Source organism: Solanum lycopersicum, chromosome 8, assembly GCF_036512215.1.
Source record: "Solanum lycopersicum chromosome 8, SLM_r2.1".
Classification (NCBI taxonomy): Eukaryota; Viridiplantae; Streptophyta; class Magnoliopsida; order Solanales; family Solanaceae; genus Solanum; species Solanum lycopersicum.
This window is the reverse complement of record NC_090807.1, coordinates 4,771,694-4,786,772: the sequence shown is the minus strand read 5'-3', so window position 1 is coordinate 4,786,772 and position 15,079 is coordinate 4,771,694.

Below are 15,079 nucleotides of genomic sequence, written 5' to 3'. Positions count from 1 at the left end.
ACTCGATCACACTAATTTTTGCGAAGGAATTAATGAACTTAACTTGTTTATGTATGGAATGACACTACTGCTGTATCTGCTTCCGTGAAAGGGATAAAGCTTTGTAATATGGTACTTGCAACCCAACATCATCACAGAAAGCAGCATTCTTTGTTTCGATCTACTTGATTGCCATTGGAACTTGTGGTATCAAACCTTGTGTCTCTTCCTTTGGGGCAGATTAATTCGTGTTGCAGTCCTGGAGACCATTAGGCTTGACATGATAAGGATGAACAACTACTATGACCTGGAATACGTTCCTCTAAGCATCTTCTGTCAATTGTTCCTCAATACTTCTTTATTATCCCATTCTGAGTATTTGAAGAAAATCCTTAGAAGAAAATGTGTTAGGTTTTTTTAAATGGAGTCGGGTTATTGGGTTAAAATAAGGAATGAGGTTTTTTTAAAAAAAATCCGATCAATTTGGGTCAATTCGTCTAATGAGGGGTAAATTTGGTAAAATTAGTAACGAAAGGGGTAAAATTAACTTTATTTTAACGGCGAAGGTAAATTTAAAGAATAAATCAAAGTTGAAGGGTATTTTTGACCCTTTATTGAAAAAAGGACAAAAATAAGCAAAAAAGTAACAAAAGTTAGGGGACAAAATGTTAAAATAAATTAGACTTATTACTTTTTAGTCTAAAAATAATTAGTTAATATTTTTGCATTTAAAATTTTTTATAAGAAATGGGAGCCAAAAACACTAATTAATAATACATTGATTGCTTGTTCATATGAGGAAAAGTGAGCATTTTTGTGTATGATAATGGGGTGAAGCAGGATGAGGTAAAAATTTTAATTTGTTCCGCCCGGTTTTGCATAATATTTTTATTCATTTTTAACTCGCGTCAAACCTACCCCACATGAATCCACTTCGAATTAATTTTAAAAATACCCACTTCAATCCGCACGACATCACTCCTAAAATAGGGAAATTGAATGTTATAAGGTCTACATCTCAAAAGTCATTCTCTTACAGCAACGGAAAAGATTTCTCCAGTAACGGCTAGTCAAAGGAAAGCTCAGACATGAGACTCTCCCTTGACCGCCTTGGGCAAAAGACTGCCAGACCCCAGATCCACCAGACCCGAACGATTTCCCCTCTCTAGCCATAAACTCCCAAATCTTTAACAAGAACAACAGGAGTACCAATAACCAGGGATAAAATACCTACTCCGATAAGCAATCGAGCTATAAGAGCACTTTGGGTTTTCGATCCCATAACTTCATCAAAGGAAGAATCAAACTACAACCAAGTAAATATGAAATAATTAATGGAAAATCTGTTGTCAACTTTACCAAGGAAGAATACGACCTCCTAGTCGATACTTGCAAATGGACTCTGGTGGGGAAATTCGAACAAAACCGCCCACAAATTGATAAAATTAGGGCAGATTTTGCAAAATTGTATCAACCAAAGGTCATGTGAAAATTGGGGCAAAAGATGGGAAAAAATATGTTTTCGTTGATGCTAAAAGTGAAGAAGACTACAACACTATAGCTTCCTGCAACTTCATTCAGTTAAGTGGAGATCATTCGATAAAAATCCAAAGATGAACGACAAATTTCAGACCAAACAAAGAGACGACTTTAGCTTCAGTGTGGATCAATTTACTAGACCTCCAGTGGCACTACTATGAATGGGAAGCTCTGTGTAGAATTGTGGAACCAATTGGAACACCCTATTGTCATGGACAACTACTATGAATGGGAAGCTCTGTGTAGAATTGTGGAACCAATTGGAATACCCTATTGTCATGGACAAAGAAACTCAATCAAAGACGAGACCTACAATGGCCAAGATGAGTGTGGAAATAGACCTTATGAAGCCTTTGATTACTGAAATTCAAGTGACAACAAAGAGCTCAGAATGACAAACGGAAGCATTTAATCAGAAGATTGAGTAGGAAAGTATCATTGAATTTTGCATACATTGCAAAATCCAAGGACATACAAAAGTGAAATGTGAGATCGTGCATCAAATTTATCAGCAACCAAAACAAAATCTCAACACAACAAATATTAAAGAAGTTGAATCCCAAAATAAAACAACAATAACAAGCATAAAATTGATGGACCATGCAAAATCAAGGTGTCACAGTTGAAACTTGTTCTGATTATCAAATGTTGCTTCAGCTAAAAGAGATGCATATGGATAAGAATTGCCAAGAAGATCTAGAGGCTTGTACAATTGAAATAGAAGAGGACTGGAAACAAGTGGAAATAAGAAAGGAAAAGGGAAAAACAATGAGAAAGAGACTAACCGGATGAACCTACAACTAAACAAGATAGAGGGAAAAAATCTTTGGACGTTACCAGTAGCAAACATGAGAACAACATGTTCAATCACCTTGATGTACAAGAGATGATGGACTTAATCATTGAGAATAAAAACAAGGATCATGAACAAGAAAACGAATAGAACAGTTTGTTTGTTAACAGAAGTACAAGATGGGAAAAGTACCGACAAATGAATGGAAGGAAAAAGGAAGAGTGAAAGGAACCATCACAATTCAAGAGTCAGGAAAGCTAGAAAATAAGTACAACCTTATCTAGAGAACATAGAAAATCAAATTCAAAGCAACAAAGAAAATGTTAACATCAATGAACCAAATCTCCTCAAAGACATTCCGGCTAAATAACAAAGGTTCAAAGGCAAAGTTCACATCCCTAAAGGAGTTAATTTGGAAGGAGTTGTACAAGGATCGAAAAGTGAAGCAGAGCAAACATGGCCTCAACTAACCGTTGCTAAGACGGATCACTCACTAAATCTCAATGATCAAAAGGCTGATTTGGGAGAAGTCGATGTGAGAAATTTAGTTCAAACCCTGGACCCACACCCACTTGACCCTAGCAATAAGATAACAACATTTTAGGTGAATAATTCTCAAGAAATGGACTATGACACTGGAGAAGGACACAATTAGGATATGTTTATGAAGTGTCAAGATAATGATCTACAAACTAGATCATTATCAAATGGTTAATCTAATAATTGAAATAGATTAAGCAAACTAGAGGACCTTATGAAGACATGGAAAAAAGAGCAACATAGTATTGCCATCTTCAACAATCTATCTCAGAGGAATCATCAAAACATTGGAGATAGTCAACTCAACAACAAAACAGCAAAAGATTTCTCGGAGGAGGCTCACAACTTATAAAATTCTACCCCGAAAGTTTATGATTGTTAGTACAATTTCTTTTAACATCAGAGATATAGGATCAAAAGGATATCTTGAGAGACTCCAAATGTTGAAACATCAATACCATTTTCCTAGCATCTGCCTACACAAACCTATGGTAGATAGTGGAAAATGGATAAATTCAAAAGAAAGCTTGAAATGCACCATGCTTTTTACAATTGCTCCAAAAAAATTTGGTTTTTCTGAACCAATGACATCAACGTTATTATTCTTTAAGACCAAAAACAACATGTCCACATCAAAGTAAGTCATAATAGTTGTCTTTATTTCATTCTCATTGTTGTATATGTTAAATGCTCAGAGGATTTGAGAAAGGAATTATGGACATACTTAAGAACCATGGCTGCGAATCTCCAAGACCCCTGGGAGTTATTGGCCACTTCCATGTGATCATCAATAGAGAAGAAAGAATTGGAGAGATAGATAGATTGAGAGATAGTATTGATTTTATTGAATGCCTGAATGAATGCGGTCTGCAGGATGCTGGATTCACATGTTCCAAAGTGACATGGTGTGACAATAGAGATCTTCCAAACACCATCAGGAAAAGACCTTGATAGACTAGGATTTAGCATCAGTTGGTTTGATACAACACTACCTCAGTTACTCATTTATCCAGATCTTGCTCCGATCATGCCCCTTTTTTATTAAATATCCTCCATGAAAACATTCGAGGCATCAAGCACTTCAAGTTCCTTAATTTTTAGACTGAAAATCTAGACTTCCAAAATACTATGCATAATAGTTGGGATGTTCATATCCACAGTATCCCTCTATACATTCCTCAACAAAAGATCAGAAACACTACAAAAACTCTTAGTACCTAGTCTAGAAACACCTCTGGAGATATTTATGAAGAGCCTAAAAGATTGGAGACCTTGATTAGGGAACTAGAGGATACTTGCCTCACTAATAATACTCTTGAAAATAGGTGTGAACTCTCCAAACGCAAAGTTGAATTCATAAGATATCTCAAAATTTAAAATTCTATCTTGAGCCAGAAAGCTAGAGTTAAGTGTTTCAATAAGGGGATGCCAACACTATCTATTTCCATGCCATTATCAAAGATAGAAGAAAGAGCTTGACTATTAGAAGGATTCGAGACAAGAATAATAATCAGTTGGAAGGAAATGAAACTATTGTGGAACGGGTCATAAACTTCTATCAGAACTTGTTTTCCCATGAACCTAGCGCATGTGACTACAGTGCTTTTAATTGCATAGAAAGTTGTGTCTCGGATGATGATAACAATATGATAAACGTTATTCCTTCTTTACAAGAAGTTACTGACATAGATTTTTCAATTGATGTCAATAGCTCTCCGTGGTTTGATGGGCTAAGTGGGATGTTTAACCATAATTGTTGGAATATTATCTCCACTGATGTTCATAATGTAGTTAAAGCCTTTTTTTAGAGGGGATATTCTCACAAAATTTTATACACACACTTGTATTGTCTGTAACGACCTGTTTAGTCGTTTTGAGCAGCAGATTTTAATTCTGGAAAAACAGGCTGAGACGATGGAACCCACGACGGACCGTCATGGGCACGACGGACCGTCGAGGGGTCTCGTTTCAAAACACTTAGAAATTCTGAAATTTGGGTACTGAAATCGACTCTCTGAACTTCGTGACGAAAGTGCAGGACGGACCGTCACAGGCATGACGGGTCGTCACAGAGTCTTAAATAAAAAGTGAGTCTCTGGTCGTAGGCACGACGGCCCGTCACAGGCTGTGTAATCCCAGGCGAGGTCGGATTTCTTTAAATGTTTTAAGGGACGTTTTGGACTATTCCTGCTATAATTATAAATTTAGTGGGTTAATGTTAATAATTTAACTACTTGAGGGTTAAAAGAGATAACCTTGAATTGATTAATGGGTTAATTCACCATCTTTTATACTTAATTATATGCTAATTAGGGTAAAAGAAAGAGGGTTTGAATAAGAAAAAGAAAAGAACAAGGAGAGGGAAAGAGAATCGATTGAGAGAGAAGAACGAAGAAGAAAGCGAAGCTTTGGGGATAATAATAGTTGTTGAGTTTTTTAGAAGTTATTGAATTGGTTTTTATTAATGAGTTTAAGTCTTCCGCATTATTTTCTGTTATTATTGGTAAACAATTGGGGTTAGATTGGTTGGTTCGCTCACATAAGAGGGTAAGTGAGGGTGCCAGTCGCGGCCCGATTTGGGTCGTGACAAACTTGGTTACAGAGCATTAGGTTCGTTGGTCTCATCACACAAGAACGAGTCTAGTAGAGTCTTAAGGAACGGTAGGGGGACGCCTTTACTTTTCTTTGAGACGCTATAAGACTTTAGGAAAATTCCATTCTTTCTTTCTTTCTTCCGTGCTATTACTTGGATCCAATTGGTATCTAGGTGATACAAATTGGTATCTGACCATCTTCACTCTATTTCACGGATGGTTAGAACTAGAGCAACAACCGCCAACATCAACATCTGAGCCAGCCACTGGGGCTGTAGCTCGAGGAAGAGCAGCGGCAAGAGGCCGTGGTAGAGGTCGTGGGAGGACGTCCTCCAGAGGAAGAGGACAAGCACCTAGCCCACCTGATACTAGGGCGGTGACTCCTCCACCGACTGAGGAAGTGTTAAGAGAAGGTGAGGAAGGGGAGAATGAATAAGTACAGAATGAGGGATTGCCACCCCAACCTACCCAGAGATGATCAATCAGGTTGTTTCTTATCCTAGCGGGTTATCTGATCAGGGCCAGACACCTCCAGTGTTTTCTGCACCAGCACCTCAGGTTCCGGAGGTACAACATGCGGCTACTGTGGCTCCCCGCATGGATGTTCCATTGGAAATAGGAACGTTTCCTCGTCTGACTACAGGGCCTATAATGACAAATGATCAGCATGAACTTTTCAGTAAGTTCTTGACATTGAAACCTCCAGTCTTCAAGGGTGCTGAATCGGAGGATGCTTACAATTTTCTGGTTGACTGTCATGAGCTACTACACAAGATGGGTATAGTAGAACGGTTTGGTGTTGAGTTTGTGACTTATCAGTTTCAAGGGAACGCCAAAATGTGGTGGCGGTCACATGTTGAGTGTCAACCAACAGAGGCACCACCTATGACTTGGACATCATTCTCTAGCTTGTTTATGGAGAAGTATATCCCCCGAACTTTGAGGGATAGGAAAAGAGATGAATTTTTGAGCCTAGAGCAAGGTAGGATGTCGGTTACTGCATATGAGGCTAAGTTTCGTGCATTATCCCGGTATGCCACCCAACTATGTTTCAGTCCACAAGAGCGGATTCACCGTTTTATGAAGGGGTTGAGATCAGAGTTGCGGATTTCAGCCTTACAGGTAGCGGCTACAACGAAATCTTTTCAAGAAGTGGTAGACTTCATGATAGAGGTAGAGGGAGTGAAGCCAGATGACTTCACCATGGCAACTACATCAAAAAGGTTTCGAAAGGGAGGTGATTTTAATGGCTCTTACTCTAGAGGACAAGGTTCAGGAGGTTACTCAGTCCGACCAATTCAGTATTCACTACAGACTGTAGTTGGGGGTCCACCTTAGACGGTCAACACTTCTCTGAGAGACCTATGCTTGACTCCAGAGAGTGTTATGGATGTGGGGAGACTAGACATATTAGGAGGAATTGTCCAAAATAGAGTTATAGACCCCCAATAGCTAGAGGTAGAGGTGGTCATGGTAGAGGCCGTTATTCTGGAGGACGTGGTGGCCGAGGTAATGGTGGTCATAAAAACAGCCAGGGTGACGGACAAATGGGAACTACTGCAGCGCAACCTGTTAGAGGCCACGGACAGACTGGTGATAGGGCTCATTGTTACGCTTTCCCTGGGCGGTCGGAAGCGGAGACATCAGATGTTGTTATCACAGGTAATCTTTTGGTTTGTGATTGTATGGCTTCTGTATTATTTGACCCTGGCTTTACATTTTTATATGTATCTTCCGCATTTGCTAATGGTCTTAATTTACATTGTGAATTGCTTGACATGCCTATTCGGGTTTCTACTCCGGTGGGTGAGTCTGTGATAGTTGAAAAAGTGTATAGGTCTTGTCTTGTGACTTTTATGGGAAGTAACACTTATGTAGACTTGGTTATCTTAGAAATGGTTGACTTCGATGTGATTCTGGGTATGACTTGGCTTTCTCCAAATTTTGCAATCTTGGATTGTAATGCCAAAACTGTGACATTAGCCAAGCTTGGGACAGATCCGTTAGTGTGGGAGGGTGACTACACTTCCAATCCGGTTCGTATCATCTCCTTTCTTCGTGCTAAGAAAATGGTTAGTAAGGGTTATTTAGCGTTCTTGGCACATCTCAAGGATGATACTACCCAAGTACCTCCAATTGAGTCGGTCTCGATAGTTCGTGAGTTTTTAGATGTGTTTCCCGCAGACCTTTCGGGTATGCCACCGGATAGAGATATTGACTTCTGCATTGATATTGAACCGGGTACTCGCCCCATTTCTATACCCCCTTATAGAATGGCTCCCGCGGAGTTAAGAGAGTTAAAGGCCCAACTTCAAGAGTTGTTAAGTAAAGGTTTCATTAGACCAAGTGCATCCCCTTGGGGTGCTCCGGTGTTATTTGTGAAGAAGAAGGATGGGAGTTTTCGGATGTGCATATACTACCGACAGTTGAACAAGGTAACTATAAAGAACAAGTATCCCATTCCTCGCATTGATGACTTGTTCGATCAGTTACAAGGTGCTTGTGTCTTCTCTAAGATTGACTTGAGATCCGGTTATCATCAATTGAAAATACGGGCAACGGATGTGCCAAAGACTGCTTTTCAAACTAGGTATGGGCATTACGAATTTGTAGTAATGTCTTTTGGTCTTACGAATGCCCCTACTGCTTTCATGAGCTTGATGAACGGGATTTTTAAGCCATATCTGGATCTATTTGTGATCGTGTTTATTGATGATATATATTGGTATACTCAAAGAGCAAGAAGGAACATGAAGAGCATTTGAGAATGGTATTGGAAATGTTGAGGGAGAAAAAGCTTTATGCCAAATTCTCCAAGTGTGAGTTTTGGCTAGATGCAGTGTCCTTCTTGGGGCATGTGGTTTCTAAGGATGGGGTGATGGTGGATCCTTCTAAGATTGAGACAGTGAAGAATTGGGTAAGACCTACTAATGTGTCATAAATAAGGAGCTTTGTCGGTTTAGCTAGCTACTATCGTCGATTTGTCAAGGGGTTCTCTTCCATTGCTTTCCAATTGACGAACTTGACTAAGCAGAATGTTCCATTTGTATGGTCGGATGAATGTGAAGAAAGCTTTCAGAAGCTCAAGACTTTGTTGACTACCGCACCAATCCTTACCTTGCCAGTGGAAGGTAAGAATTTCATTGTCTATTGTGATGCATCCTATTCGGGGTTGGGTGCAGTGCTAATGCAAGAGAAGAACGTAATTGCTTATGCTTCAAGGCAATTAAAGGTGCACGAACGTAATTATCCGACCCATGATTTGGAATTGGCTGCGGTAGTGTTTGTCTTAAAGCAATGGAGACACTACCTATATGGGGTTAAGTGTGAAGTATACATGGATCATCGTAGCCTACAATATGTCTTTACTCAAAAATATTTGAATTTGAGACAGAGGAGATGGATGGAACTACTGAAGGACTACGATATCACTATCTTGTATCATCCGGGAAAGGCTAATGTTGTGGCAGATGTCTTAAGTAGAAAGGCAGGGAGCATGGGAAGTCTAGCTCACTTGCAAGTTTCTAGACGTCCATCGGCTAGAGAGGTTCACACTCTGGCTAACGACCTTATGAGGTTAGAAGTAAATGAGAAGGGAAGATTGTTGGCTTGTGTGGAGGCAAGATCTTCTTTTCTTGACAAGATTAAGGGAAAACAGTTTGAGGATGAGAAACTAAGCAGAATCCAAGATAAAGTATTGCGAGGAGAGGCTAAGGAAGCACAAATCGATGAGGAAGGTGTTTTGATAATCAAGGGAAGGGTATGTGTACCCCGTGTTGATGATTTGATCCACACCATCCTTACAGAGGCTCATAGTTCCGGATATTCTATACATCCTGGTGCAACCAAGATGTACCGTGACCTAAAGCAACACTTTTGGTGGAGTAGAATGAAGCGCGACATTGTTGATTTTGTTGCCAAATGTCCAAATTGTCAGCAAGTAAAGTATGAACACCAGAGACCCGGAGGAACACTTCAGAGAATGTCCATTCCTGAATGGAAGTGGGAGAGAATTGCAATGGACTTCGTGGTTGGTCTTCCAAAGACATTGGGTAAGTATGACTCTATTTGGGTGATTGTTGATAGGTTAACTAAGTCTGCTCATTTCATTTCGGTCAAGGTGACTTACAATGCGGAGAAATTAGCCAAAATCTATATCTCAGAAATTGTTCGGTTGCATGGGGTTCCACTCTCCATCATAATAGATAGAGGTACGCAGTTTACTTCTAAGTTTTGAAAAACATTGCATGCGGAATTAGGTACTAGGTTGGACCTTAGTACTGCGTTCCATCCTCAGACCGATAGTCAGTCTGTGCGAACGATTCAAGTGTTGAAGGATATGCTTCGAGCATGTGTGATAGAATTTGGTGATCAGTGGGATAGCTTCTTACCCTTAGCAGAGTTCTCCTACAACAATAGCTATCACTCAAGCATTGATATGGCCCCATTTGAGGCACTATATGGAAGAAGATGTAGGTCTCCCATTGGGTGGTTTGATGCATTTGAGGTTAGACCTTAGGGTACTGACCTTTTGAGGGATTCATTGGAGAAAGTGAAATCTATTCAAGAAAAGCTGTTAGCGGTGCAAAGTAGGCAAAAGGAATATGCAGATCGAAAGGTTAGAGACTTGGAGTTCATGGAGGGTGAACAAGTCTTGCTGAAGGTTTCACCGTGAAAGGGGTGATGCGTTTTGGTAAAAGGGGAAAATTAAGCCCAAGGAGTATTGGTCCCTTTGAAATACTGAAGCGAGTAGGGGAGGTGGCATATGAGTTAGCCTTGCCTCCAGGGCTGTCCGGAGTGCATCCGGTATTTCATGTGTCTATGTTGAAAAGATACCATGGGGATGGAAACTACATCATTCGTTGGGATTCAGTTTTGCTTGATGAGAATTTGACTTATGAGGAGGAGCCTGTTGCCATTCTAGATAGAGAAATTCGCAAGATGAGATCAAGGGAGATTGCATCCATCAAAGTTCAATGGATGAATCGACCAGTCGAAGAAGCCACTTGGGAGAAAGAGGCTGATATGCGAGAAAGATACCCACATCTGTTTACAGATTCAGGTACTCCTTTTCGCCCTTGTTTTCCTTCTTGTGATCGTTCGGGGATGAACGATGGGTAAATTGGTATCTATTGTAATGACCTGTTTAGTCGTTTTGAGCAGAAGATTTTAATTCTGGAAAAACAGGCTGAGACGACGGAACCCACGACGGACTGTCATGGGCACGACGGACCGTCGAGGGGTCTCGTTTCAAAACACTTAGAAATTCTAAAATTTGGGTACTGAAATCGACTCTCTGAACTTCGTGACGAAAGTGCAGGACGGACCGTCACAGGCATGACGGGCCATCACAGAGTCTTAAACAAAGAGGTGCCAATTTCAGAAGCCTGACTGATACTTGCAAAACTTTTAGAGCAAAACAATGGTGGACAATGAGAACGACTAATTCTTTTTGGAGCTCATTCATGTTAGCTAAATATTGTGATAGATTTCACCCAACTACTACAAGCTGGAACAAAGGGAACTCTCAGATTTGGAAATATACTTGTGACATCAAAGAGGAAATAGAGCGGTATATAGTATGGAATATTGGTAAAGGAGAAGTCTCTTTTTGGTTTGATAATTGGTGCTCTCTTAGACCATCTACAAAGCACTCAAGACCGAAGAACATCTACCACATATGATGGATAAGCAATTCATCGATTAAATTAAATGAAGTAACCAACAATGTATTAGTTGGATTAAATTTTAATCCATGGATTATTCTACCTAATACCGCTAACCAAACGGGTCCTAAGTGTGTCTCTGAGATTTCGGGCATGGTTGAGGGGGTACTTGTGCATTATCCCTTAAATATTTGATTGTATAAATTTAATTAAATGTTAATGACTTTTAGAATTTCTAAGATTAATTTCTAATTAAATATCTAATTTATTAATATTTATCATATATAATCTATATGTATATAATAATTAGAATATTTTTTTAAAAAAAAGTTTTTACCTAAATTGCTATACTTTTCCTCTTCTTTTAACTTTTTCCTTAACCCCTCTCGTGAATAATATAATTTATGTGGATAAAGTATTATCCTTTATGATAAATAATGAAATTTAATAATTTAAAGGGTGCAAGTCTACAAAATGGAGACACACATTGATATGTCCTCTTGATTATTATTAAAGAATGACTTCAGCTTCACAAATTTAAATTCATTGATGTTTAATTACATGATAAGAACTTTAGTTGTTCTTTCTACATGGTTTGTTAACTTTGATTTTTTTTCATATTCTTCATTTATTTATTATTATTTTCTAATTACTTATTCGATTTTTATACTCTTAATATTCATAACTCTTATCTTTTCATATTCATAACCTCCAAATATTTAGATTAAAATTTTAATATAACTTTTGATATTTCTTTTATTCTATCTATATAAATTTAATTTCTTTATCTTATGAAACTCCTACCAAGATTATCAGGCTATTATTATTATTCTATAGTTGAAGTAGATGAAGAAGACTTTTGAATTTTGATAGGATGTGAAAGAAATTGATAAGAACTCAGAGAGTTATGTACTATTTTTGTACTTATTTTTTCATTTATATATACATTAGTCTAATAAGAATAATGTTTATATTGTATTTTTTTCTTGAATCTGTTTCTTTTTGTCTTTTTTTTTCTTCTATTAGACTTCTTAATTTAGTTTTCTATGAATGTTTTATTGTCGTAAGTCTTTATTTTTATTTTGTAATTGTTACATTTTATTATTCATTACAATTTACATATATATTTCTATGAAATTTTAGTCACTCTAACGTATCTATATAAAAAAATCACATGAAACACACGTGTGAAGCATGTGCTCAAAAACTTTTTATCTAAAAGCTAACATGCCTGGTACCCAGCTCTTTCGTCACTTCCGTGTGTTGGGCATATCGAGTAAATAGTACTCCCTCCATTTCATATTAACTTAATTTTTGAGGTGTTTCACACTCTTAAGAAAAGTAAATTAAGCCATAAACTGAACCTAGTTTTCTATTTTTACTCTTATTAAACATTGTCAAATTTATAATTAAAATAACTAAGTATTAATTAATCACTAATTTCAATACTAACTAATGAAGGACAAAATTGGAAGAACAATCTAAAAGCTACGGGCGTGCAAAAATCGAACCGGCAGATAAACCAAATCGAAAAAAACGTTATTGTGTTTTTAATGGGTTTCTAAAAAAAATTATTGGGTTATTGATTCGGTATTGATTTTTACTATTGGATTATTGGGTGAATCGATAATCAATAAGACGGTAATAATTTCTTATTTTACCCTTCCTAATTATTAATAATAAATTTAATATATAATTAGACACTATAACTATATCAAATTATTAGTACTCTACCAACTCCACACTAGGCCGCTTTGCTAGTTATTATTGTTCACTCAAAACCTAATATTAAAGTAAGGGGTTCACACTTATAGCTATTTGATTTTAGTTTTAGTTTTAGTCTTGTTGGACTATTTTATATTAGTTTTAGTTTGTAATGGTAGGTTTTAGCATTTGCACGTTTGTAAAGGTCCGTAATTTTAACTAACACAAAAAATTATACTATATTTTGGTAGTAACATGTAATTATAACCTTCGTACTATATTTTCTCTTATTGATGCAATTTCTCATTATTTTTCTTGTTTTACAATATTAAAGCATTTAGAGAAGTGAGATGACATATAATATTTTACTGAAATTTCGGGTTAGCATATTTAAAAATCAAAATTAATAAATCAAACAGATAATACATAAAACCGAACCGAACCAATCGATATATACCCCTACTAAAAGTAGTCTTAAAAACTGAACAATTAAATTAATTTGAAAAATAAAAAATGCCTCAAAAATTAAATCAATATGAAATGGAGGGAGTATAAATTTTGTGGGTGTTTGGATAGTTAATTCATAATGGGGCAAAACACAGGTAAATTAAGTTCACCTAAAGTGGGTATTTGGAACAGTTTCCTTAAAAATAAAATAAATTGTGAATCCGCTTTTAAGATCAAGATACATATCCTTCGGATCCGACTCCTCTCCATTTCTGTTTTCTTCATTTTCCTCAAGTTCTAGTTTGGATTGGAGACAGGTGTCATAGTTTAGAATTAATGATTAAGATCCGATTGATTAAAATAAAGTCCTAATCATAGTTATTTACTTCCATATATTTATATATTTGCTTCTTAAATATTTTTACAATTCATCAATTCTAGATTTGCATTATATTTTTTCTAAATATGTTTAAAAGAATTTCTTTTCTTAATTACCTAAGTAATTTTTTGCTAATTTTTTTATATAATATTATAACATAAATCCTAAAATGAAACGGTTCATATTATATGGATTGATAAAAAAACCCATCTTATAAATAATATTAAATATTTAAGTGATCACCACTAAAAAAAATCTTAGTTAAATATATTTTTTTTTCTTCAGCTTTTAAATAGTTTCAGTCGACCGAACTTTTCTTAATTATATTTATAAGTTGTGGCCAATACTAAGCCTTTATTTATATGATTATTAATGTGACATATAAGAAATTGGTGATACAAAATTATAATCTATAGAGTAAGTTCAAAAGTAAAAAATAGCAAAAAATTACTTTAAGTAATTAAGAAAAATAATTCTTTTAAATATATCATTAAAAAATATAATATAAATCTAGAATTGTTGGATTGTAAAAATATTTAAGAAGCAAATATATTAATATATGGAAGTAAATAACTATGGTTAAGACTTTATTTTAATCAATTAAATCTGAACCATTAATTCTAAATTATGACATGTGTCTCCAATCCAAGCTAGAACTTGGAAAAAATGGTGAAAAGAGAAATGAAGAGGACCCGGATCCCATATCCTTCCGTTAATTCAAAATGTATATACACCCTACAAATTAGATGATAAAGACATCAATATCATAAAAATATATAAAAGGATATTAAATATCATTTATAATAATTTAAAGGTACATAAAAAAAAATTTATTAAAAAAAAGATATGGATTCTTTTTCCAACATCAAAAATTTTAAATAGTGGTAATTTGTCAAGATGACTAAAAATAATTTGGACATGATGGATTCTTATTTTACTTTCTTTTTTTTTTTTTTTGGAAAAGAGAAGTGCAAACCTCAAATGGGAAGAAAGAAACATGAACTTGTTAGTCGCTCAGTCGCTCTATTCATTTTTACTTCTATATTATTTTAAAGGGAAAAAGGATAAGTATATCCCAAATGTCAATATTCTCCGTTATATTTTTTGTTTATTAGAATTCTTGTCGTCCAATAATCGGTGGTCATTTGCCCCTTCCACAAACGGCACACTCTTTGTGTGTACGTGGTGCAATCCTAAGCCACTATTCGATTGACCAATTCTTTTAACCCAAATCCTAAGAACCCGCCCATGAACAAACAAACTGAGCGATTTGGGGTAAAATATATGAGTAAATAGCCAAAAACATCCCTCAGTTATACCTTGAACTTAAACTACATCCTTATACTACATAATAAAAAAAACCTCCCTAAAGTATCCTTAAAAATTACGACTTACATCCCTCTATTGGATTTTGTCCAGAAACTAACAACTTCAACCA